The sequence below is a fragment of the Lissotriton helveticus genome, chromosome 8, assembly GCF_964261635.1.
Source record: "Lissotriton helveticus chromosome 8, aLisHel1.1, whole genome shotgun sequence".
NCBI lineage: Eukaryota > Metazoa > Chordata > Amphibia > Caudata > Salamandridae > Lissotriton > Lissotriton helveticus.
Window position 1 is genome coordinate 1,219,607,706 of NC_136069.1, and position 25,034 is coordinate 1,219,632,739.

Genomic DNA, 25,034 nt, shown 5'->3' on the forward strand with positions numbered 1-25,034 from the left:
ACAGTTGCTGGTGTCCTGATTTGCAGAATCCCAGCAGACTAGGTCAAAAACACCCTGGCACCAAGCAAAAAGTGGTGTTAACAATGCTAGAAGTATCTAACCTTACTACATAAGCCATATAACTTCCATCCACCAAACTCAAGAAAAGTGTGGACTATACAACGCCGGACTTCCTAACCGGAGGAATGAGTCAGCAATGCCCTCTCTACACACTGATATTTGCCCTAATAGTGGAGAAGCTAACATAGACAACAATCCCAACATCCACGGCCTGGGGGTGGGTTACAGAGAGCATAAGCTTTATTTGCCGCAACATCCTCTGCTTTGTGACTGATCCTGACCAAACAATCCTGGCTTTTATGAAGAGGTGGATTGCTTCCTGCAGGACTCTGGCTTTAAAATTAACGATTTTAAGTCGCACAGCATGGGGTAGGCAAACCCACCGAAACCCTGAGTGCTCAGCTTCAACAAAGCAGTTTCACGTGGACCCTGACAGCCATCAAGTATTTGGGAATCACACTACCGACCTGCACAGAGTCACTCTACGACAGCAATATCCCACCCTTCCTCATTGCACTCTTTATTCTCCTTTACATGTGGGGCAAGCTTGAGATCTCATAGATGGGCAGGCTACATAGCCTTAAAATAAAAAAGTCTGACTTGCCTGCTCTACACTTTACAAACACTCCCTTTTACGATACATCTGATCCCATTCTCCTACGAAAAAACACCAACATTGCTACTACTTCCCCTAGTGTCCCTAGTAGGAGTACTAGTAGCAGTACTACCTCCAAGGGTGTAGCTGGGTACACTTTGAGTACTGCAGTGGACTCTAGCCTAGTCAGAGATACCACTGAGGCTGTCCTGGTATCAGAGGGTGGCATTTACCTTGACACTTCAGCTGCCTGGCCTCCTAATATGAGAGAATACAGGCAGCATCCGCCTCAATAATGGTACTGAGGCAGAAGCTTACAGGGACACAGGTGCAGGTGTCACTATGGTGGCTGAGAAACTGGGGTCACTTGAGCAGATTTTACTTGGGCACACTTACCAGGTTACCCATGCAGATAACATCACCAAGTACCACTCCATGGCAGTGAATATTTTCAACTAGGGGGAGTTACTGGCCCTAAAAGAGTTGTGTTATCCTCATCTATTCCTGTAGAGTGTCTTATGGGCAATGATTTGGAGACTTCAGCCTCAAATGAAGTGGAGTTACAAGCCCATGCAGCCATGCTGCGCCTCCCTGCAAATGTCTTTGTGACAACTAGCAAACACAAGGACATGATGGACGGAGTGCTAAAACTTTTCAGACACACACCCCCAGTCACAGATCAGGGTTAAATCCATTTTCGTTCTTTAGCTCACCTTGCCACCCCTATTCAGACCCAGCCAAGTGCAAACCAATCTTGATGCTGTTCCTCAAGGGAACAGTCCAGCCCAAACTGCCAAGCCAGGTCTTCCATGGACTGGAAACACGCATCCTGGGTCCGATTTGAGGTTAACACACCTCATCAGCCAGGCTAACTTAAATCCAGTGGCAAAGTGAGTAAGGGACCCCTGTTTGAGTATACCTTGCTAACTTAGGCCGAACAAAGTAAACACAAGGAGTCGTAAACAACCTTTACAACGAGGTCAAAACACCGCAGTGCCATCACAATGCAGATTTTACAACGCAAGTCGTTACCACGACTTGCACTGGAGGGCGCTCTAAACTAAGGAATAGTAGATTTACTATTCCAACACCTTCCCTACTGTACGTAGGCTGTAGTTGGTATAGTAAATCATACTTTTCCTAAGTCCAGCACCCTACAGCGCAAGTCGTGGTAACGACTTGCGTTGTAAAAGCTGCGTTGTGATGTACCGCGATCATTTTGATTGCGTGGTAACATCATACATCCACAAGGAGTAGATGGATAGAGCACTGGAACTTTTCAGACATTCATCAGAGTCACAGATCTGGGTTGGATCTATCATCGTTCTTTAGCTCACTTCACCACCGCAGTTCAGACCCATCCACATGCAAATCAGTCTTGATCCTGTTCCTCGTGGGAAAAGTCCAGCCCGAACTGCCAAGCCAGGTCTTCCCTGGACCAGAAACAAGCATCCTGGGACCAGTTTCGGGGTAACACCCCATATCAGCCAGGCTAGCTTGTATCCAGTGGCAAAGTGAGCAAGGGGCCCACGTCTGGGCATACCCTGCCAACCTAGGGCGAACAAAGCAAACACAAGGAGAAGATGGATGGAGCCCTGAAACTTTTCACACAGTCACAGATCTGGATTGAATCCATCATCGTTCTTTAGCTCACTTCGCCACCCCAGTTCAAACCCGCCATATGCAAATCAGTCTCGACCCTGTTCATCATGGGAACAGTCCAGCCCGAACTGCCAAGCCAGGTGTTCCCTAAACCAGAAACAAGCATACTGGGACTGGTTTCGGGTGACACCCATCATCAGCCAGGCTAGCTTTAATCCAGTGGCAAATTGAGCAATGGACCTATGTCTGGGCATATCCTGCCAACGGGAAACATCCTTTACAACGCAACTTTTACCACGCAGTGCCTTTACGACGCAACCATTACAACGCATTGCGCTGGGTGCGCTCTAGGATAGGGAATAGATTTAATTTACTATCCAACACCTTCCCTACTATCCACGGGGACAGGAGTTGGAATAGCAAATTAAACTATTCACTATCCAGCACCCCTACGCGCTATGCGTTGTAACAGCATGCGTTGTAAAAACTGCATCGTAACAGCATGCGTGGTAAAAGCGTGCGTTGTAATGTCATACATCCCCTGCCAACTTAGGGCAAACAAAGCAAACACAAGGAGATGATGGATGGAACGCGGAAACTTTTCAGACATTCACCCCCAGTCACAGATCTGGGTTGAATCTACCTTCGTTCTTTAGCTCACTTCACCACCCTAGTGGGGAGTAAAAAAAAAAAACTATGGATTTAGGCCCATATGTCTGTACTCGGGTGAATGTATGACATTGTTCTGCATTCTGTCCATCAGTTGTTCTTTTTGCATTTGTGACAACTGGAGCACAGGGCAAGAATCAGAGACAGCAAGGAACGTTGGAGCCTAAAATAATGGCCCAGACAGCTCCTAAAAAGAGAGGTAGGAAGCAATGTTCCCTCTAATTTTTTTCCTCTGCGTGCGGCAGTGGAGGGTCTCGGTTAAGCCTGGGCGGCCAGCTACGCTCCGTGCACGGAGTGCACGGAGTGCCGCCTCCTACGCATTTTGCGTAGCCAGGCGGCACTACGCGCGCTCCGCAGACGGAGCGTAGCCGGCCGCCACCCGCCTCCCTCCCGCCCTCCCTAAATACATAAATAAATGTATAAAAAGCTTTTTAAAACACTTACCTTGTCTGCCGCGTCCCCGGGGCTCCCTCTCGCCGTCCCGCGATGCGCGCCGCCATTTCGGATCCTAATGCGCATGCGCGGGCGGCCGCGCATGCGCATTTCTCGTGAGGAATGCGCATGCGCGGCCGCCCGCGCATGCGCATTAGGATCCGATTCGGTGGCGGCGCGAACGGCGGGACGGCGAGAGGGAGCCCCGGGGACGCGGCAGACAAGGTAAGTGTTTTTAAAAGCTTTTTATACATTTATTTATGTATTTAGGGAGGGCGGGAGGGAGGCGGGCGGCGCGGAGTGGGGCTACGCGGAGTGCGCGGGTGGGCGTAGTTGTGCGCCCACTTCGCGTAGCTCCGCGGAGCCCCACTCCGCACACTACGCCCAGGGTTAGTCTCGGTGCACTGCAACCATGGCTATGTGCGCCAGGAAGCAGACCGCGAGCGCGTGCAGCACCAAATGTCACTCCTTTACTGCTTCTGTTAGACAGCCCCTTTTGTTACTTGCAGTTTATACATTTAAATCCTTATATAGAACAGTAAGATATTAACTATCAAATTGCTGCATTTCTGTTCACTGCAATGGCAGAAACCCTGCGATAGACCAACCAAGCGGAAGAGTAACATAGCTTTTGGTTATAAGAGCTTAAGGGTGTTTTTGAACATTAAATAAGAACAAATCAGCCTAAAATGTAAAAATCAGCATCAAGAGGAAAAACCTTCAATCATGTTTTACTTGCAGATAAGTTTAAACAAAACACAGAAGAAGGAACAGTAGGGTGGCCTATTCAAGGGAGTTCCTCAAATACTTAAATAGATGCCTAAATAACACCCAACCACTATAGGTCTCAAACCACAAAGTGACCAGCTAGAATTCAAGTTGCCCCAGTATTGGAACTTTCATAGATTCCCATGCTTTGTATCATTCCCCGTCGTCGGAATGGGAGCCTCGGTAAATAAAAAATACCATAGTAGTAAGCACAAAGTGAAAAAATAGGCCTAGGCCTCATCTCATTTTGTAGCTTATCCACCTCTTTTTGTAAAAGAGACCAAATTCTTGCAGTAGCCAATCAGAGTAGCCTCACTCCATAGAACCTTCCTGAGAGAGCCTCAGAGCCTCATATTTTCTACCGCACGTGTGCAAGGGAGTCTCCATTGAGCTCTGCTCAATTTTCTTCACTTCTGAGAATATTTCAAAAACATTTGCCTGTTTTTTCGTCATGTCTGACAAGGAGAAGAAAGCACTTTTTAGAGCCTGTGCTACTTGCTCCAAAAAGAGGTTTGTTGAAGACAAACATGAAGACTGCATATACTGCTTATATCCGGATCATAAGGCCACGGACTGCAAGATTTGCAGAACCTTTTCCACCAAGACCTTGCGGGACAGAGAAGGACGCCTGCTGACTTGGCTCCAAAATATGAAGGACCGCAAGGAAGTTCTGTCTTCTGACAGTGAGGGCTCCTCTTCGGTGGTGTCATCCAGGAAATCAAAGAAAAGGGGTAGGTCTCCCCCTACTACTTCTGATGAGCCCCATGTCAAGGCCTTTCCCGGGACCTCTGATAGGTCTGCTTCCCTAAAATCTCCTCGCCGCGGTGAAAAGGAGAGGCAGGGACAGCCTGAGGAGTCGCAGCCTTCAAAAAAGGCTAAAAAGGTCGTCCCTGTGACTTCACCACCCTCTGAGAAGGAAAGAGGGGTGAAAAAGCCTTCCACTGCACCTCAGGAGATGGTTTCTGACAGAAAACAGCGTTAGTCGACGGTGAACACCACAAGTACGTCTACAATTCCTGTAAAAAAAGACTTGTCTTTAAAATTGGCCTCGTCGACGGGCTCGTCGACGATGGCTTCGACGACGGCATCTACACCGTCGACGACGTTTAAGACGCTGCATGCCTGTTCCTCGTCGACGAAACTGACTTTTTCCACGTCGACGGCGATGTCGACGAGAGTCACGTCGACGGCGATGACGACGACGAGGACAACGTCGACGACGACCACGTCGACGACGCCGGTGACCATGATCCTGACTACGAGTTCGTCGACGGAATAACCATCGTCGACGATGACCATCTCCCCCTCGACGATGCCTTCGACGACGAGCACAGCTTCTTCGTCAGCGCTTCTGTCAACTAAACAGTCTTTAAAGATTCATCCATCGACGACGATTCCGTCGACGACGACGTCGACGACTGGAAAACCTGCAATGTCACATAGAAAGAGACAAATAACACCAGAGATGACCTCTCCATGGAGAGTCTCGCAGTTGCCTCCTACCTTATTGCTTGATGAGGACTCTGAAGACGAGACTGATAGTGCTTATGGGCCGGCTTATAGCCCATCTGACTTACACGTCAAATTACAGGAGGTCAGTTCTGAAGAAGGTGAAATGGAGCAACAACACTATTCTTCACAAGCCTATTATGACCAACAGGAGATGCCTCGCATGCAGGTTCATAGACAGAAACCTCCACGTCAGTCCCAGCAGGACATGGTAGCGATGCCATCCTCTCTCATCTCGGATCTACAATTAATGTTGCAGACTATCGGAGGCGCTTTCCTGCCCAACAGGAGGTTCAACAAGTACGTCCTCCTTCACCTCCGCCTCAGTTATCTCAATCAATGGCAGACACCTCATTACCTTCAGGGGGACAGGATCCGGCGCCCGTGGAACGTCCACAAGAGGTGGTTGCAGTTGGGGATGATACTGATGATGATACTGCCTCATCAGATGTGGATCAGCCAGGGGACCCTGATCAAGATCAGAATGTGGCCTGGAACCAGGAGGCCTTCAAGTTCCAGACGTCACAGGACCCGATACCGCAATCTCTCCTCCAGCATATATCAGAGGTTTTCACAACTTAATGGAACGAGCATCCAAGAGATTTGGTCTTCCGGTTACCTCAGTTCAATCTGAATGTTTTTTGTAAGACTTCAAAGAACCATTCCGGAAGTCAGTTCGTTCAATCCCCATCATTGAACATGTTTGGTCAGAAGGCTTAAAAGCTATGCAGAATCCAGCCACGGTCCTCCCAGTACTTCCCAGACTGGAGAAAAAATATAAGGCACCCGAGGGCAGCCCGGCATGTCTTCTAGGTCAACCAAAACCGGACTCGGTTATCTCTCAGGCCGCACAGAGTAAATCTAAGAATCCGTCCACACCGCTAACTACACCACCTGATAAAGAGGGGAGGCGTCTGGATAATGTTGGAAAAAGATTCTCCGCAATGGCCAGTCTCCTCGTTAGGGCGGCTAATGCTTTGGCGATTCTGGGGAAATATGATCGCCAGATGTGGTTTGACCTCTCCCCGTTTGTGGAAGAACTTCAGGATGGATCTAAGGACGAGGTAAAAAAGATCTTGATGGAAGGAGAGCGTGCCGCTTCTGAGGTAATCGACTGCGCTATGGATATAGCAACTACGGCTTTCCGAGCGCTAGCCGGCTCGGCAGTTTTAAGACACCAGGGCTGGTTGCGAGCCACGTGGTTTCGACAGGAGGTACAGAACAAAATTCTGGATCTACCCTATGATGGAGAGATGTTATTTGGTAAACACGTGGATGACGCCCTACAAGGCATAAAGAAAGATACGGATACGGCCAAGTCCTTGGGAACCGTACAATATCGCAAGGTGCCCTTTAGGGGGGCGAGAAGAAGAGGTTTCTCCTCTTACAGAGATGGGAATCAGCACCGCTACTCTTCCAACTCCCAACCTGGCCAGTCATACAAACCCCAATATTCACAGAGGGGGTCTTTCTCTCGTCAGCCGCCGAGAGGACGTCAGGGGCAGTAGAGGAGAGATAATACCAAGAGACAATAGCGGCCAGGTGGCTCTTTCTACTGTTCCTGTACCCTCGTTAACACCAGTGGGGGGCAGGATTGCCCATTGCCTCAACAGCTGGAGGGTCATAACAACAGACCAGTGGGTCCTGAACATCATCAAGGAAGGACACACGTTGGAGTTCCAAGATCTTCCTCCAACGAGAGCTCCAGACGCCATTACACCCAAACATCTAAGGCTCCTTCATCTCGAGGCCCACCAACTCTTCACCAAGGGGGCAATAGAGCCTGTACCTCTCTCCCAAAAGGGGAAAGGGTTCTATTCCAGGTTCTTCCTGGTTCGGAAAAACAAAGGAGAAGTGGCGTCCGATTTTAGATCTACTGCAGCTCAACACTTATTTCATCAAGTTGTCCTTCAGGATGGTCACTCTTCAGGACATCCTACGCCTTCTCAATCCAGGGGACTACATGGCAACCCTAGATTTGGAGGATGCTTACTTCCATGTGCCCATTCATCCAGCTCACAGGCAATATCTTCGATTTACAGTAGGCAAGAGCCATTTTCAGTTCAGAGTACTGCCTTTTGGTCCCCGGTCCGCGCTGCGGATCTTTACAAAGGTACTGGCTCCTGTGGCAGCTTTTCTCAGGAGGCAGTCTTTCGAAGTCTTCCCATATCTGGATGATTGGCTGGTAAAGGCTCCTTCGTTCCAGGAGGCGTCCAGGGCTGTCACGAGCTGCAGTCAACTGTTCAAACAGCTGGGCCTTCAGGTCAACAAGGACAAATCGATTTTGCGCCCCTCCAAGACAGCGAAGTTTTTGGGTGCAGTCCTAGACACGGAGTGCTGCCTGGCTTTTCCTTCGGAAGAGCGCCAGTCCAAACTGATTCTCTCAGCTCGCCTCCTACAGACACGGAAGTTTCTGTCAGTTCGCCAATACAAATCGCTACTCGGATCGATCTCATCCTGCATACCATTAATACCACACTGCAGGCTGCGGATGCGTCCACTGCAGGAACAGTTGGACAAACAATGGCTTCAGGTGACAGGCTCCTTCTACGACAAGATAGTCATTACTTCAGGAATGCGAAAGGCAGGCAGCTGGTGGTTGCTAAAAGACAATCTTTCAGTAGGTTTACCATTCCAACTTCCACCATCTCCCATGGTATTGACAACAGATGCTTCCATGGAGGGGTGGGGAGCGGTCCTCCAAGAACTGAAAGTCAGTGGTCATTGGAGCTCAGTCCAAGTCAAGTTCCACATCAATCTGCTGGAACTTATGGCCATTCGTCTAGCCTTACAGGCTTTCCTTCCGAGGATCCGCAACCGTGCCGTGCTGGTTCGTACAGACAACACCACGGCCATGCACTACATAAACAAGCAGGGCGGGACGAGATCTTGCACCCTGTCGAAGGAAGCACAGAGGCTTTGGAATTGGGTGATCCAACACAATGTCACTCTATCAGCGGAACATCTGGCGGGCACACTCAATGCCACAGCAGACGCTTTGAGTCGCCAAAGGAATATCAGCCACGAACGAACTGTTTCATCGATCTGTTTGCGACTCCTCAGAACGCCAAATGCCAGTCCTACGCAAGCAGGCTTCACCATCAGGGATCCTTGGGGAATGCGCTTTTGATTGCCTGGTACGGCGCATTTGTTTACGCCTTTCCTTCTATTCCGCTAATCCCGAGACTGATCCGCAAGCTCAAGGCGGAGCCGTTCAGAATGATTCTGATTGCACCAGCTTGGCCCAGGCAGTTTTGGTACACAGAGCTTCTACTTCTCTCCCAAGATCAACCGATTCTCCTGCGTCCTGTTCCATCACTGTTAACAATGGCTCACGGGCAGGTTCTGCATCCAGACCTGAAGTCACTTCAATTGACAGCGTGGCTCCTGAGTTCAGAGAGTTCCAGGGTTTAAATCTTTCAGGAGAATGCAAAGACATTTTGGCTCAGGCCCGAGCGCCTAGTACGAATAAGCCCTATCGGGCAAAGTGGAAGAGATTCTGCCTTTGGTGTCAGAGACAAGGTACACATCCATATACTTCTGCACCACACCAACTCTTGCCTTACATCCTTTCTCTTGCAAAATCTGGATTGGCTCATTCTTCTATAAAAGTACATCTAGCGGCCATGTCTAGATTTAGATGATCGTCATCAGGTCCTTCCCTTTGGTCTGCAAGGATCATTAAACAATTCCTGAAAGGTTTGTTCAGGGTTTTTCCACCAGTCCGGCCTCCACCGCCAGCCTGGCATCTTAACTTGGTACTGTCACATCTAATGAAGGCCCCATTTGAGCCTATTCATAGGGCGGACATGAAGTTTGTTTCATGGAAACTGGCTCTTCTCTTGGCCCTGACATCGGCTAGAAGGGTTAGTGAGCTCCAGGCTTTCACAATTGAGGAACCTTTTCTACAATTTAAAAATGATGTTCTCATCCTACGAACAAATGCTAAATTTATTCCTAAAGTCCCCTCAGAATTTCATCTGAATGAGCCGGTGATCTTAAAGTCCTTCTTCCCGTGGCCCTCCACGCCAGCAGAGAGGGCTCTGCATTCTTTGGACATTCACAGATGTCTCAAGTTCTACTTGGAGCGCACAAGACTGTTCAGGAAATCTTCCCAGCTTTTTGTTTCGTACAGTGCTCCATGTAAGGGTTGTCCAATTTCTAAACCCTGCATTTCCCGCTGGATATCCAGCGCAATCCAGTTTTGCCATCGAGAAGCGGGGAAACCTCTTCTACGAGCAGTTCGTGCTCATTCTACGAGATCAATGGCTTCATCGGTGGCTCTCTTCTCAGGTGTCCCGATCAAGGACATATGTAGAGCGGCGACATGGAGCAGGGTCCACACCTTCACTCGCCACTACTGCTTGGATTCTTCTGTGAAAGAGGATGCGGCAGTGGGCCAGGTGGTCTTGAGGAACCTTTTCCAATAAGTCGGTGAGCTTTCCTTACTATCCCGCCTTCCTATATTGCATATTTTGTGTTACTTGTTGTTGTTCTGCTTTGTGATGCAAATGTGTTCTGTTTTCTTATCAGGATTACGTATGACATTTACAGATACACCTATTACAAAATATGCTTTTCTCTTTACTGCTAGCTATTCTGATACAAAGCATGGGAATCTATGAAAGTTCCAATACTGGGGCAAGAAAACAAGTTACTTACCTGTAACTTTGGTTCCCCAGTATTGGTAACTTTCATAGATTCCCATGCGCCCACCCTCCTTCCCTGGGAAAGCTCAGCCTTATTATCCAATGATGTTGCTGTTCACAACGGCTACGAAATCTGAGGCTCTGAGGCTCTCTCAGGAAGGTTCTATCGGGTGAGGCTACTCTGATTGGCTACTGCAAGAATTTGGTCTCTTTTACAAAAAGAGGTGGATAAGCTACAAAATGAGATGAGGCCTAGGCCTATTTTTTCACTTTGTGCTTACTACTATGGTATTTTTTATTTCCCGAGGCTCCCATTCCGACGACGGGGAATGATATAAAGCATGGGAATTTATGAAAGTTACCAATACTGGGGAACCAAAGTTACAGATAAGTAACTTGTTTTCTTCTGCATGTTTGACCCCATACCTCATGCTATGCTGTAGGTACCACGAGGGAGAGGGGGTACATCTTGCATCATACACACTGACGCCTCGCAGAGTAACTACATTTAATACAGTTAGTGAGAGTGTGTGTGCCAGAGTATGGCGCATTTCCAGTATATAGCCGGCATAATGTTGATAATTCTTTGCAAGTTAAGGGAATCCATGGTATGATGGTGCCTACCATTTGAATAAAACTAGCTCACGCATAATGGTTGCAGCTCCAGGCATCTATGGCACGATGATGCCTAACCCTGGGATAATGCCACCCCCCTCTTGCATAATTGTAACCCCTCAGTATGTTGTGGGCATCTATGACTTGCAAGGCCTGGACATGCAAGGCAAAATCCAGGACTGGCAGCAGGAGTTGGGCGTCTTTACCTACGCTCAAACATGTTTTTGAGTGTCTTCATCTATGTCAGTGGCGGCTGGTGACATTTTCAAGTGGTGAGGCGTAAACCAATAGTGGTACTTTACTGCGGCGAGCGAGCGTAGAGAAAATTAAAAAAAAAAAGAGTGGGCAAATGGTGCATTTTCAAGTAAATTTGCGAGTGCAATCCCACTTTTCGGACTCCTGCCTCATATTTGTCATTACTACTGACGCCCTGCACCAAAACACAGACAGACCACACCCACCCTACATTAAGATAAGGCCTTCCGCTACTACCACACGCTACACACAGACTGATCCCACGCACTACATCACAACATTGGCTGACACTACTACTACCCCAGAACTCTGCAGTTAAAACTTCTCCCTTGTTTTTGCTCTGTTTCTCTTCATCATTCTCCCTCACTTGCTCATTTTCTATCGTTCCCCTCTGTCTCGCCTTCTTCCTTCCATTTTCTCACACCCTCGTTTTCTGCACCCCACTCTCTATCGTTATCGTTCTCGTACTCTGTCAGCCTCTTCTCTCTCCCTCTCTTGTGATCCCTTCTGCCTCTAGTTCGAACTTCCTTCTTTCAGCCTCACCTCGCAGTCTTGCTCATAGCTCTCCTTCTCTCTCCCCTTCTTCTCCCCCATTTCATCCTCCCTCTCTCTTAGTAACCCTCTATCTATCTCCCTCCTCTATTTTACACTCTTTCTCTCTTTAACCCCCTCCCACCCTCTCTCTCGTTGCTGCAGTTGGAGACACGTCTACATACTTAAAGATGTCAGATAGGACTGTGCGTTCCTAATTTGAGTTTTGAAAATGAAGGGTAAACAATAGTCTTTCTGTTGAGGCCTGTCTGTGCACAGTCATGGTAGTGAGAGGTGCCCTACCAGTTCTTTAATCAAAGTTGCTCTAATTATCATCACCGTCGTGACACACATGTGGGGACTTTTTCCCTTTGATATACTTGTGGTCTTACAAGAAAGTTATCTGCTATCACATGCAGATGGATGCATCTGAGGAGGAGGCATTCACAGTCTTTTAAGACGTATTTAGCTGTAAGTAGGAGGTTCTCTGCAACGCTGTGCAAAGAGAATTTTAGTTCTCCACAAGGCATATTAACAGTGCATTGCAGTAGTATCGCAGAATTACAAAATTCCTCGAATTTCGCTAACGGAATGAAAAATTCTACACAAGCCTGCCAAGTATCACGCATCAAGCATGACTCTAACGCATTTCAGTGTGGTGTTCCGCATCACCGCACTGAAATGCATTGTCATGCATTTTAATGCCACTGTCTGACTCTCTGCTGCCTCTACCCAGCGCTGAGTAAGTGGTGCGCCAGGCTGCTAGGTGCGCCACTCACACCTGCCCTGGCTTTGTTGCTCCGGGCAGACTTTGCAGCCCCGGCGCTGCTCCAGTGCACTGCTGATACAATGTATTTTAATAGCCTATCCGGGAAATAGTAAAATTCCCGGGGCGTAGCGGAGTCACTCACTGACTAATACAGCCACCCCTGACGTCACCCGGCCGAGTTGTGCGAGACCGTCACAGCCAACTGCAAATGTGAGGCAAGTGCGTGACCTCTACACACCACCGAAGTACTACAGAAAACTTCAGACTCTGGTGAGCCTGTTATCTTTTCTTTTTTCCAATCGGATGTGAGTGTAGCACGCTCGTAATAACTCTCCTGCACTGTGGCGCTGCCCGGACTGCACTTGAAAGTGCAGGTGGGGTGGGGGGGGGAACAAGAGTGTCACACACTGTTCACCCGACCTGCCAATGAGGTTCGGTTTGTTCAGTATGCAGCTGTAAGTAGAACTGTGCGTCATTGGCCCACTTTATCTTGAGCAGTTCATATTAGCGCAAATTCGAGACAAAGATCTTTATTATTTTTAAAGAAGGCTTTCTTTGTTATACCAGAAAGCTCTTAAAACTAGCACCAAACCTGCTTTCTGTAGATGTTCCCCGGGTACCGCCAAGTCCCACGTGGAAACACTGCTGGTTGGGGCGGAGACGTGTCCGGTAGCCACAGGCTGTGGAAGGATGTTCAATTTCCTGCACGCCAGCCGGGCCGTAAGGCACCCAGGTATTCCTTGCTGTTCTGCGGCACATCATCTTGCTGCATGGCTGGGAGTTAAAGGAGAGGCCGATGTTTGAGAACCGATCACCTGCTCTGCTCCTCCTGACCTCGCCATGTGCTGTTGCTGTGGCCGGCCTATGCAGACCCTAAATTGTACCCGGACTTACCACTACAGGATGAGTCTCACAGTGAGAGCAGTTGGCACTGCCTAAGGCAGTGCAGCACGGCTCGCTCGCTGTCTCTCAAGAAGAGACAGACTAACAATGCCACACCAGCAGCTCCTCTAAGTGGATATTTCCATCAAGGGTTTTTGTAAGTCACATTTTAATATAATAATTTACTGCTGCTGACAGTTAAAATGTTTATTTCGAGAATGAGGAGGTGGCTCCAGCACAGCATAGCGCCATGCTGCAAATGTGCACACTAAAGTCGTTTGTCTGTGCTATAAATGCAGGGCCATCTAATGCCATAGTTTTGTCTAATTAAAATAGCAGTTTTGCTGACTTATTAGTTCAAAAGATTTAATATCCCTGCTTGACAGTAAGAAGCAGCAGGCTTTAATTTTGCAGCACTAACCCCCAGATTCATCAAGAACACATTTTGCTATTCCTTAATAGCGAAAAATACCGATTCGCTATTAAGGAATAGCAAAATGCTATGCATCAAGAAATCACTAAAAAAATAGCGATTTCTAATAATTCCTTGATTGCGACTCTTAAATTGCGAGTCACAGTTAAGGAATATCTCCCCATTCATTCCTATGGGCCCAGAGACCAATAGGAATGAATGGGAAGACAATCTCAATTTGCTAATCGCAATTAGCGATTCGCAAATTGAGATTACGATTTCAAGGGTGCAGGGGTGTTCAAAGGCCCCCTGTTGCACCCCTGAAATTGATGTGTGCACATATGTTGCGCACACATGCCCTTAGGGCATGTGTGTGCGCAACATGAAACTTTGAAAAATGCACTTTAGTGCATTTTTCAAAGTTTTTGCAAATTACCATGAAGTTGTACTTCATGGTAATTTGCGTGCCCTAATAGCGAATTCGCTATTTTTTTCACTTTCATGCATTGCATTTAAGGAATCTCAATTTAAGATTCCTTAAATGCAAAGAATCTCAATTTAGCGAATTTTAATTAGCGATTTTTGCATTTGGGATGATGCATCCCAAATGCAAAAATACTGAGAATCTGCCCCTTTGCAAGCGGATTTAAGCTTGATGAATCTAGCTGTATGAGACTTGCTTAGTGAAAGTCACAGATGAGTTCTGTGATTAATGTTCCCACTGGAGAGAGGTCACAGTTTTCTCTACTGGCAGTTTTCGCTCTCACCATAAGTAGTGTAGAGGGTTACTATGCCTGATATCAAGAAAGTCTGCCACCATTACAGAACTGTATTGTATGTGGATAGCTCAGTGGGTTTCTGCTTTGTGACAGAGATCCCTTTTCTACTTGTGGTTCAGCCGCACCTGGAGCTGTGGTCGGGGTGGAGGGTGCTGATTATTTAAAAATTAAATAATAGCATTAAAAGCACCTGCTGCAGAGTTCGACTTTATCGTTGAACAAATGAGTGTGATTTCCTAATTGTGTCTGTTTCCATGGACTTCATTGCATCATTTTGGTTGCAAGAAAGAGTCACTTTAAGTGTCACACATTTAGTCACTGAACGTCTCTCAAAAATCCACTGAATCCATAAAAATGTCACACATAAGCAATTTGAAATATTAGCAGCTGTGCTTAAATGGTTGTAATTTCTGATATTGTTATGTTTCCCTTATCTTCATTGCTTGATTTGCTTGCTATAAAGTGTCACTCATATTTGTGGATATCAAACCCATAATTACACTTAAATTATGAAAATGTCACATATAGCATTCTTGAAACCTTGGCAGCTATGTCTACAGAGGCCTATTTATTTCTTCCTCTGAGCCGCGTTTTACAAGCAAAAGAATAGAGCAAGTTAAAAAAAACAGCGTGTACTTTCTAAAGGTACGTGCTGTGTTTTTAAACTTGCTCTATGCTTTTGTTTGTAAAGAGCGGTGCGGGGAAGATTGTGGGCTTTTGTCTAAGTATTCACGTTAATCACAGCCCCTTCACGAGTTGTGATTAACATGAATACTTAGACAAAAGCCCACAATCTTCCCCGCACCACGTTTTACAAACAAAGGAGTAGAGCAAGTTAAGAAACCCAGTGGGTTTTTAAAATTGCTCTATGCTTTTGTTTTGAAAACGTGGTTCCAAGAGCTGCAAGCCCCAAAGCCAGCCTTACCTGTACCCCGACTCTTCCACCATCACACCGCATGCAGGAAGTTATTGATTTGAAAAAGCGAGCGGCGCAACTATTTCACGGGATGTCCTGTGTGTGTGCGCGCTGCACATACATAAGTGCGCGCTCACCTTAAGAGAGGTGCGTGTGCGCGCACACGTTAGCAGGAACAGTGGTAGGAAGGGTAAGAAAGTATCCTCCACCCAGACTTCAACTGAGGATCAGTCTCCTCAGGAAGAGCATCTGGCCCCTGGTGAGGAAACTTCCCCAGATGATCTTGTTAACCATTAGCAATAATGGGTTAACCCTGTGTCCCTCAGAACTTGGGTATGTATGATATATAAAGAAGTGGTTCTGTCAGGAGAGTGACAATTCCTTTGTTCAATGTGTGTAATACATCTTGAATTTTTAATTTTCAATAGCAAACATTATAAACTTAATGTAAAAAATGTAGAAAATGGTTCAACAACACTTTTCAAGGACTAAATTGGGAAAAATGGAACACACCATAAAGATAAAAATTATGAGTAAAAAAATATCTGAAAGAGACACGTTAGTATTAGATTCCTTACCTTAGAATATCCCCAGGCGTCAGACTGGATCCAGACATTTTTGCGTAGCAGTACCCTTGCGCGTCGGTAGGCGTCGTCTGCGGCTCCGCGTCCGTCGTCGGCGTCGTGGGCGCCGTGATGACGTCGTCGGAGTACTTAGACGCCGCCTCCGCGTGCTGACGTCAGTTTTTCTTTTTTCCGCGCCAGCAAGCGTAGATCTGGAAAAAGTAGTAACCCTAGTCATTTTTTGACTAACTTTTTAGATAATTTTTGATTGCTTTTCGAAGTCTCTCGACTCCGAACGGTGCCGTAGGGATGCCCGGCTTCAAGCACTGTGACGATTGTGACCGTCTGATGTCGGTCACGGATCCTCGATGCGTGTGTTTATCTTGTTTGGGCGTCGACCACGACGATAAGGCCTGTTCCGACTGCCGGGCCCTCTCCTCGAATGCCAGGCGGGAGCGGTCCCGTAGGCGCCTCGAACTCCGGCAGTCGGTCCCGCGCCGTGAGAGGTCTCGATCCCATGGGAGGTCGAGGGACAGGTAGGCCGCACTCCTCCGGGTCGAAGTCGTCATCAGGAAAGAGGCACAAGAAGTCCAAGCGGCGTCATCGCTCCTCGGACTCCCCCCGACGCTCGCGCGATGCAGCCGGGGGTTCGGGTGACACCGCCCACGCGGCTCCATCGGAGTCGCGGGTGCCGCGTGCAGCTCCACACCCTCCGGTCCCTGGGCTGAACGCGTCGCAGGAGGAGATCGAGCGCTTCCTCATGGCCATGAGGAAACTCTCTCCTCCGACGGGCTCCGCGGCGCCTTCGGGCCCAGCGGACCCGTCTGGGGGCCCTAGCGGGTCGGCGGCTCCGGCCCCGACGCCGTCGGGTGCTTCGGCCCCGACGCCGCCGACGCCTTCGGGCCCGGTGCCGCAGGCCCCCATTATCCCGACGCCGCCGGCGCAGAGTGGTCCAGTTGTTCCAACGCCGCCGGCGCCTTCGGGCCCGGCGCCGCAGGACGCCGCTGGTCCTCCTTCGGGATCTGGTTCGTCGCCGGTGGATCTGAAGACCTCCCCGGCGTCGGACCATTAGGTGTTGCCTCCGGCGCCGTCCTCGGGCGGCGCCGGCCCCGGTCCTACCTTCGTTCCTGTTCAGCCGTCGGGACGGCCCCGATGGGCGCCGCTCCAGACGTCGTTTGGTGAATTTCACTTTTATGAACAGGCCCCATTGGTTGAGAACCCTGAATTTCAGGAGATGGGTGATGAAGAGGACTGGGAGGGGTCTGAAAACCCTCTGACCAGAGAGTGTCAGTCTCATGAGGACTGGACAGGAGACCTGGGGGAGGCCAGTGGCCTGGACACCTCTCCAGACACTGGTTTTGTCTCTCCTCCTACCGTGGCTTCGGAGGAGGGGGCAACATATAGTGTGGTGCTGATGAGGGCTGCCAAGGCCTTGGGCCTTGAGCTCCCCGTCGCGGCCGTAAGGACTAACCTCCTCACTGAGGTCCTTAAACCGCAGTCAAGCTCGGCCGAGCCTCTGCTGCCCTTTAATGAGGCCTTGACCGACGTTCTTCTGGGCACTTGGTCCAAGCCCGCTACGGTTTCGCCCGTAGATAGGAACGTGGCCAGACGCCACCGCCCAGCCCCGGGTGACCCATGTTTCCTGTCCTCCCAGCCTACCCCCGAGAGCCTGGTCATCCAGGCCTCCAATTCCCAGACCGCATTCCCGTCGGCCCCGCCGGACAGGGAGTTCAAGAGGTATGACCAGTATGGGAAGAAGATCTTCTCATCCCTTAGTCTAGGCCTGCGGTCTTCCAACACCGCCTGCCTCTTGGGACGTTACACCCACTCTGTGTGGGATAAGTTCGCGGAAGTGCTGCCAGAGTGTCCGTTGGAGGTACGGGCCAAACTCGGCCAAGCCCTTGTGGAGGGCCGGGATGCAGCCAAGTATTCCATCAGGTGTGGGCTGGATACCACCGACTCGCTAGGTAGAGCGATGGCAACGACGGTGGCGGTCAGACGCCACGCCTGGCTGAGGTCCGCCAACTTCTTGGCAGATGTCCAGAGCACACTCATGGACATGCCGTTCGATGGCCGTCGCCTCTTTGGCGACAAGGCAGACCATGCGCTTGAGCGCTTTAAGGACTCCAGGGCTACGGCCAAGTCCTTGGGCCTCTCGGGCCAGCGCCAGCAATCAGCTGCCTTTCACTCCTTTTGTGGCCACGGAAGGGGTGCGCCCACACGCGCTGCCAGCCACGCTCCGCAGGGCAATACCCAACGCGGTGGCGGCCGTGGGAACCGCCGTACGGGCGGTCGGGGGCAGCGGCGAGGTCAGTCCACGCCTTCCCCCGCAGCATCCGCCTAAAAACCCTCCTAGTCCGTGTTTTCAGGCCCATGTGACGCCAGTGGGGGGCAGGGTTCGCCATCACCACCTCCACTGGCGCACTGTCACGTCGGACAGGTGGGTGCTGCAAATCGTCCGAAGGGGCTACTCCCTCCCCTTCGAGGCGACTCCTCCAGCCATGCCACCGCAGAATCACCATGTATCGGGGGATCATTTGCGACTTCTGCACGAGGAAGTTACGGCCCTCTTGGCCAAGGGGGCCATCGGGCGCGTTCCTGGGCCAGAAGTAGGGTGTGGTTGCTACTCCCACTACTTTCTGGTACCCAAGAAGGGCAAAGGGGGCCTGCGCCCTATCTTGGACCTAAGGAACGTCAACGGCTTCCTCCGGAAGGAGAAGTTCAAGATGCTGACACGGCCTCAGGTCCTGGCTGCCCTGGACCCAGGAGACTGGATGGTAGCGTTGGACTTGCAGGACGCTTACTTTCATATCCCCGTCCTGCCTGCCCACCGGCGCTACCTGCGGTTCATGGTTGGCCACGAGCACTTTCAATTTACCGTGCTCCCCTTCGGCCTTACCTGCGCCCCACGGGTGTTCACAAAGGTGATGGCGGTGGTCGCAGCTCATCTGCGCAGGTTAGGGGTTTCAGTCTTCCCCTACCTCGACGACTGGTTGTTGAAGGCGGGCTTGCCCCAGACAGTCGTCAGCCACCTCCAGACGACGGCAGACCTCCTGCACCAGCTGGGGTTCTCCATCAATGTGCCGAAGTCACACCTGTGCCCCTCTCAGAAGCTCCTCTTCATCGGAGCGGTTCTGGACTCGGCGCGGTTTCGGGTTTATCCGCCCGAACAGCGGGTCCGGGATATTCAGGCTCTGATTCCCATCTTTCAGCCGTTATCCCGGGTTTCGGTCAGGTTGATGCTGCGGCTTCTGGGGCTGATGGCCTCCTGCATCCTACTGGTGCATCACGCCAGGTGGCGGATGCGGGCTCTGCAGTGGGACCTGAAGTTTCAGTGGGCCCAGCATCAGGGCAACCTATCCGACCACGTCCTGATCTCGGAGGGCACTGTGAGACAGCTGCAGTGGTGGCTTACGGACCGCGATTGGGTCAACGGCAGATCCCTCTCCCTTCCCCAACCGGAGCACGTAGTTGTGACGGACGCGTCCCTCCAGGGCTGGGGAGGCCACATGGGAGAGGCGGAGATCAGAGGCCTCTGGTCTCCAGCGGAGACCCGGCTCCACATCAACCTGTTGGAGCTCCGGGCGATTCGTCTGGCACTGAAGGCATTCCTCCCCTCTGTCCGGGGGAGTGTAGTGCAGGTGTTCACGGACAACACCACCGCCATGTGGTACTGCAACAAACAAGGCGGGGTGGGGTCGTGGATCCTTTGTCAAGAGGCTCTTCGCCTTTGGCAATGGCTGGAACGCCAGGGCGTGACCCTGGTGGCTCAACACCTGGCAGGTTCTCTGAACGCCAGGGCGGACGAGGTCAGCCGTCGGTGCATGATGGATCACGAATGGCGTCTGAACTCGGACGTGGCGCAAGGCCTCTTTCAGCGATGGGGAGAGCCTTGGTTAGATCTATTCGCCACCGAAGAGAACGCGCAGTGTCATCAGTTCTGCGCGTTGGAATTTCCAAGGCGGCACTCGCTCGGAGACGCTTTTCGTCGCGAGTGAAGTTGCGGTCTGTTGTACGCCTTTCCGCCTATACCACTTCTGCCCAGAGTGCTGCAGAAGATCAAGCGCGACCGGGCCCAAGTCATCCTTGTGGCGCCGGACTGGGCGAGAAGGTACTGGTATCCAGAGCTGCTCAGTATGTCAGTCGATCCCCCGGTTCGTCTGCCTCTTCAGGAGGACCTCCTGTCGCAGCAGCAGGGGACGGTCCTCCACTCGAACCTGTCCAGTCTCCACCTCCATGCTTGGAGATTGAGCGGCGACAGTTGAGGCCATTTGACTTGCCTCCTGAAGTTTGTAACATCATTCTGGCAGCCAGGCGTCCCTCCACAAAGTCGGTATACGCCTGCAGGTGGAACAGATTTGTGGCATTGTGCACAGCAAAGGCTGTGGATCCCCTCAATGCCCCTCTTTCTGAGGTCCTTCTCTTCCTTCTTTCTCTTGCCCAGCAGGGCTCTGCTCTGGGCACTACCAAGGGCTACCTTTCTGCCCTTTCAGCCTTTCTCAGGCTGCCTGATCAACCTTCTTTGTTCAAGTCCCCTATTGTTAATAGATTTCTTAAGGGCATCACACACACGTTTCCTCCTGTTCCGTTTGTGATGCCTCAGTGGGACTTGAACCTGGTTCTTACATTTCTGATGTGCGCTCCCTTTGAGCCACTTCACAACTGTCCTCTTCGCCTTCTGACCTTGAAGACTGCTTTCCTGGTTGCCATCACCTCTGCCAGGAGAGTGAGTGAGCTCCAGGCCCTTTCTTGTACTCCACCTTTCCTTTCTGTCCATCCGGACAAAGTGGTGCTGCGTACCAAACCTTCTTTCCTGCCCAAGGTTGTCACGGCCTTCCACATCGGGCAGTCTATCACCTTGCCAACCTTCTTCCCGCCACCGCACCCCTCTAAAGAGGAAGAGCGGCTCCACCGTCTGGACCCAAAACGTGCGCTCTCATTTTACTTGGATCGCACACGCCAGTTCCGGGTGGATGACCAACTCTTTGTTGGTTACGTGGGCGCGAAGAAGGGGAAAGCGGTGCACAAGAGGACCATCTCCCGGTGGATCATCTTGTGTATCCAGGCATGCTACTCCTTGGCTAGGAAGGAGCCCCCTGTTGGATTACGGGCTCACTCTACCCGAGCCACGGCGACTACAACTGCCCTGGGCCGAGGTGTGCCCTTACAGGATATCTGTCAGGCAGCTACGTGGGCATCGCTGCACACGTTTGCGAGACACTACTGCCTGGACAGTCATGTCCGGAGGGATGGCTTCTTTGGCCGTTCCGTCCTCCAGGACTTTCTGGTGTGACTATTGGTTCGCAGACCCACCACCGGGGTTGGTATTGCTGGGGTATCTATTCTAAGGTAAGGAATCTAATACTAACGTGTCTCTTTCAGATGCACAAGTTACTACTTGTGTAACGATATATCTGTAAGAGACATTAGTTAGTATTAGATTCCTTACCGACCCACCCATCCTCCCCGTTCTGCGGGCCAATATCTAGGGTTAGGGTTGTCCCCTTTCAGGGCCCTAGTTTCAATGGCACCAGTGTTGGTTTTTAACATGGCTCTGTGTTTCTGGCGCGGAAAACCTGTGTCTAAGAACTGACGTCAGCACGCGGAGGCGGCGTCTAAGTACTCAGACGACGTCATCACGGCGCCCACGACGCCGACGACGGACGCGGAGCCGCAGACGACGACTACCGACGCGCAAGGGTACTGCTACGCAAAAATTTCCGGATCCAGTCTGACGCCTGGGGATATTCTAAGGTAAGGAATCTAATACTAACTAATGTCTCTTACAGATATATCGTTACACAAGTAGTAACTTGTGCGACGATTGTATTGTATGAATATTATGTATACATATCAGTGCATATGGCTGTCAATAAAGCAATACGATACACGGCGATAAAGTGATTGAAGTGGTGCAAAGGTGACATGTGGTGATAGGTGAAAAAGTGCTACATATATACTATACAAATGGGTAACATATATGACAATACAAAAAACAGTTATTTTGATTTGTCTACTCCTACAGGCATGAATACACGACCCAAGTGTGACTTTATAATGGGGTCAAGGAAGCTTCATGGACTAGTGTGACTGCAATGTCGAAGTTTCGACCCTGGGCGGAAGCGCAGCTTAATATGCGTCAGAGGCGGGTCTTCATCAAGACTGGGTGTAGGCAGGGCCGGCTTTACCACTGGTGGCACCCTGTGCGACAATGTTAGCTGGCGCCCCCCATGACCACCTCACTACGGATCCCCACACTACCACCATTTGACAGTGCCCCCCCCAAGTCTCTATATCCATTGTCTCTTAGATTCATATAGCTTCATAGCACCGCTCATACTTGTTTAAGGCATAAGAGCACTTTACATCACACCTACATTGCACGGAGACAATCATACTTGTGTAAATCAGTGTATAGGAAATGTTACATAAGACAGAAGCCTACAAGGTGTAGGAGTCACATGTCATCCATACGGGTAGGCAATATAGTTTGAGAGTCCATGGTCTGGAAAAGCACAAATTCAGGGGCATATGTTCAAGGAAGTGGCGGAGTGAGGCGTTAGCCGTCATGCCTTAACACCTCACTCCGCCACTTCAGAAACACAAGGCTGCACCATATTTACAATGACATGGTGCAACCTTGTGTTTCCCCCTGCGCTGGCACTACACTTAACAGTGTAGCGCCAACGCAGGCACCCTTGTACCATAGTGCAAGGTTGTCTGCGTACAAGGGAAAGATTGTTTATGTACAGAAAGGTCCCCCTTCCTGTACATAAAGAGTCTTTAAATGCCATTTCATCACTTCTTTGTGTATTGCTTAATGCAGAACACATGGAAGTCACAAATGGCATTTTTTAAAAAGATTGTTTATGTACAGGAAGGAGGACCTTCCTGTACATAACTGTACATAAACAATCCAAGGCTTTTTCCATGTGTGCTGCACAAGGCAGCACACATGGGAAAAGAAAAAACGAGGAGAAATAATGCATTTCTCCTCATTTCGCCAACTCACGACCAGGATTTTCCTGGTTTTAATGTTGGCGCTGCCTCCAATTTACCTTGCCCTTGTAAATAGGGGGCAGCGACAAAAGCAATGGGTCTTGCGGTGGAACTCACACCGCAGCACCCACTGCTAACCCCTTTCACGCTTAGAATTGTGTGAAAGGGGGCCTTATTTACAAGGTAGTGTTAAGGCACATTAAGTGGCTTAACGCTGCCTTGTAAATAAGGCAAGCCCCTATCGCCAGGGGAATGTCACAAAAAGTGACGTTCGGTGGCGATAGGGGCTTGTACATATGCCCCATAGCATTTAAAATGTAACAACATTGTGAGGGGTTTTCTTTAATAATAAGAATTGATTTCTACCCAAATGAAACCTTTTTTACAATATTAGGATAATGAAAGACTGGGCAAAAACACATGTATCTGTAATATATTCCTTGCAGTTTGCATGCAGCTCTTTGACGCCTGTTAGTAGCTCACTGCTCTATAAACTGCAAGTAACAAAAGGATATCTCTGACAATAACGATAACACATTGACCTATTAATGGTTTATGCACTTCTGTGATTTGAATTGGACACGTTTTTTGCAACAGGCATGTTAACCTTCTGTTTTGCGCTTTGATGAGTCAAAACTTCCATTACCAGACAAAGCTCCGGTCTCTCTAGAGGAAGACCATTAATCACTAGAGTTAACCTGACATGTTTAGTGATGCTTGAAAATTGCTGGAACTTGGAACGTGGAATCAGGTGCTTTTAAAACAATACACATGGCGCCCCCACCTCAAGTCAGCTCCCAGTGCGGTGGCACCGATCGCACCGCCCTAGAGCTGGCCCTGGGGGTAGGGAAGCAAGTTTTGACAGCCTCAAGGAATAAATACCCGGGATCCACCAGCGGGTAAAATGACTGTTTATCTCGTCTCCAACCGGCTGGTGGAGCACGTTTGAGATAACATCATTTCCTCAGACCACACCCTCCTGGTGTAGGTCTATCAGCTCCTCAAAATTGGACTCAATTCAGATCCCAATCCAGCGACTCAATAGGATCCCTGACATTTATTCCTTGCGGCTGTCAATGTCGACGTTGCAGTCACACTAGTCCATGCAGCTTCCTTGACCCCATTATAGAGTCACACTTGGGTCGTGTATTCATGCTTGTAGGAATAAACAGTTATCCAGTATTGGGTATCTTTCATAGATTTACATGCTTGAATCATTCGCCAAGGCGGGAGTCCCATGGTATATAAAAAAGCAGTGCCAAAAGTAAATTATAGTAGTAGGCCCTAAATTTAGGCCTGAGGCCTAGATTGCAGTAGCCTATCTACCTCATTCTGCTGAAAAGACCCAAGTCTTTGTCACAGCCAATCAGCTGTCAGCACCCTCTAGAACCATCTCTGCAGAGCCAGTTCTCTTCAGATTTTCACCGCACGTCATGTGGAAGGGAGTTTCCCTGAGTGCCAGCTCAGTTTTTCCTTCAAGATGTCAGAGATGAAGGCCTTGTTCAAGCCTTGCAGGACATGCGGAAAAAAAGAGTCCATGTTGATGATCAACATAAGGACTGTATATATTGCCTCTATTTTTCATGGGGCCCAAAATTGTAAGATTTGCCGTACCTTCCCTTCTAAAACCTTGAGGGATAGGGAGGCTAGAGTCTTGTTATGGCTCAAATCTTCTAAGGAGGAAGATGATGATGGAGCTTCAACTTCAAGTAAAAGAGCAAGATCTCAGGAAGGAACATCAAGTGAGGGGAGAAAACATTTTAAAACCTCCCACTCCACTCCTGGTTCTACTAAAAGGTCTCCTTCAGCTTCTTCAGGACCTTCTACCCATAAGGATCCTAAGAAGTATAAAACCGTGAATAAGACTTGCTCTGTCTCTTCAGCTTTCACTACAATTACATCTTCAGCTCCTTCGTCGACGGCTACTATGCCTACTACTGCTATTACTTCTCCAATCCTGTCAACTAGGATTTCTATCATCACAAAAAAGACCATCGTCGACGAGTCGTCAACGAGATCCTCGTCGTCG

The 25,034-nt window shown here is 49.7% G+C and overlaps 1 protein-coding gene across 14 annotated transcripts in view; it reads left to right on the plus strand.

Moving 5' to 3' along the window:
* Nucleotides 1–25,034, plus strand: part of LOC144773261 (uncharacterized) — a 7,170,044-nt gene that overhangs the window by 1,263,914 nt on the left and 5,881,096 nt on the right. The gene's annotated exons all lie outside the window — the stretch shown is intronic.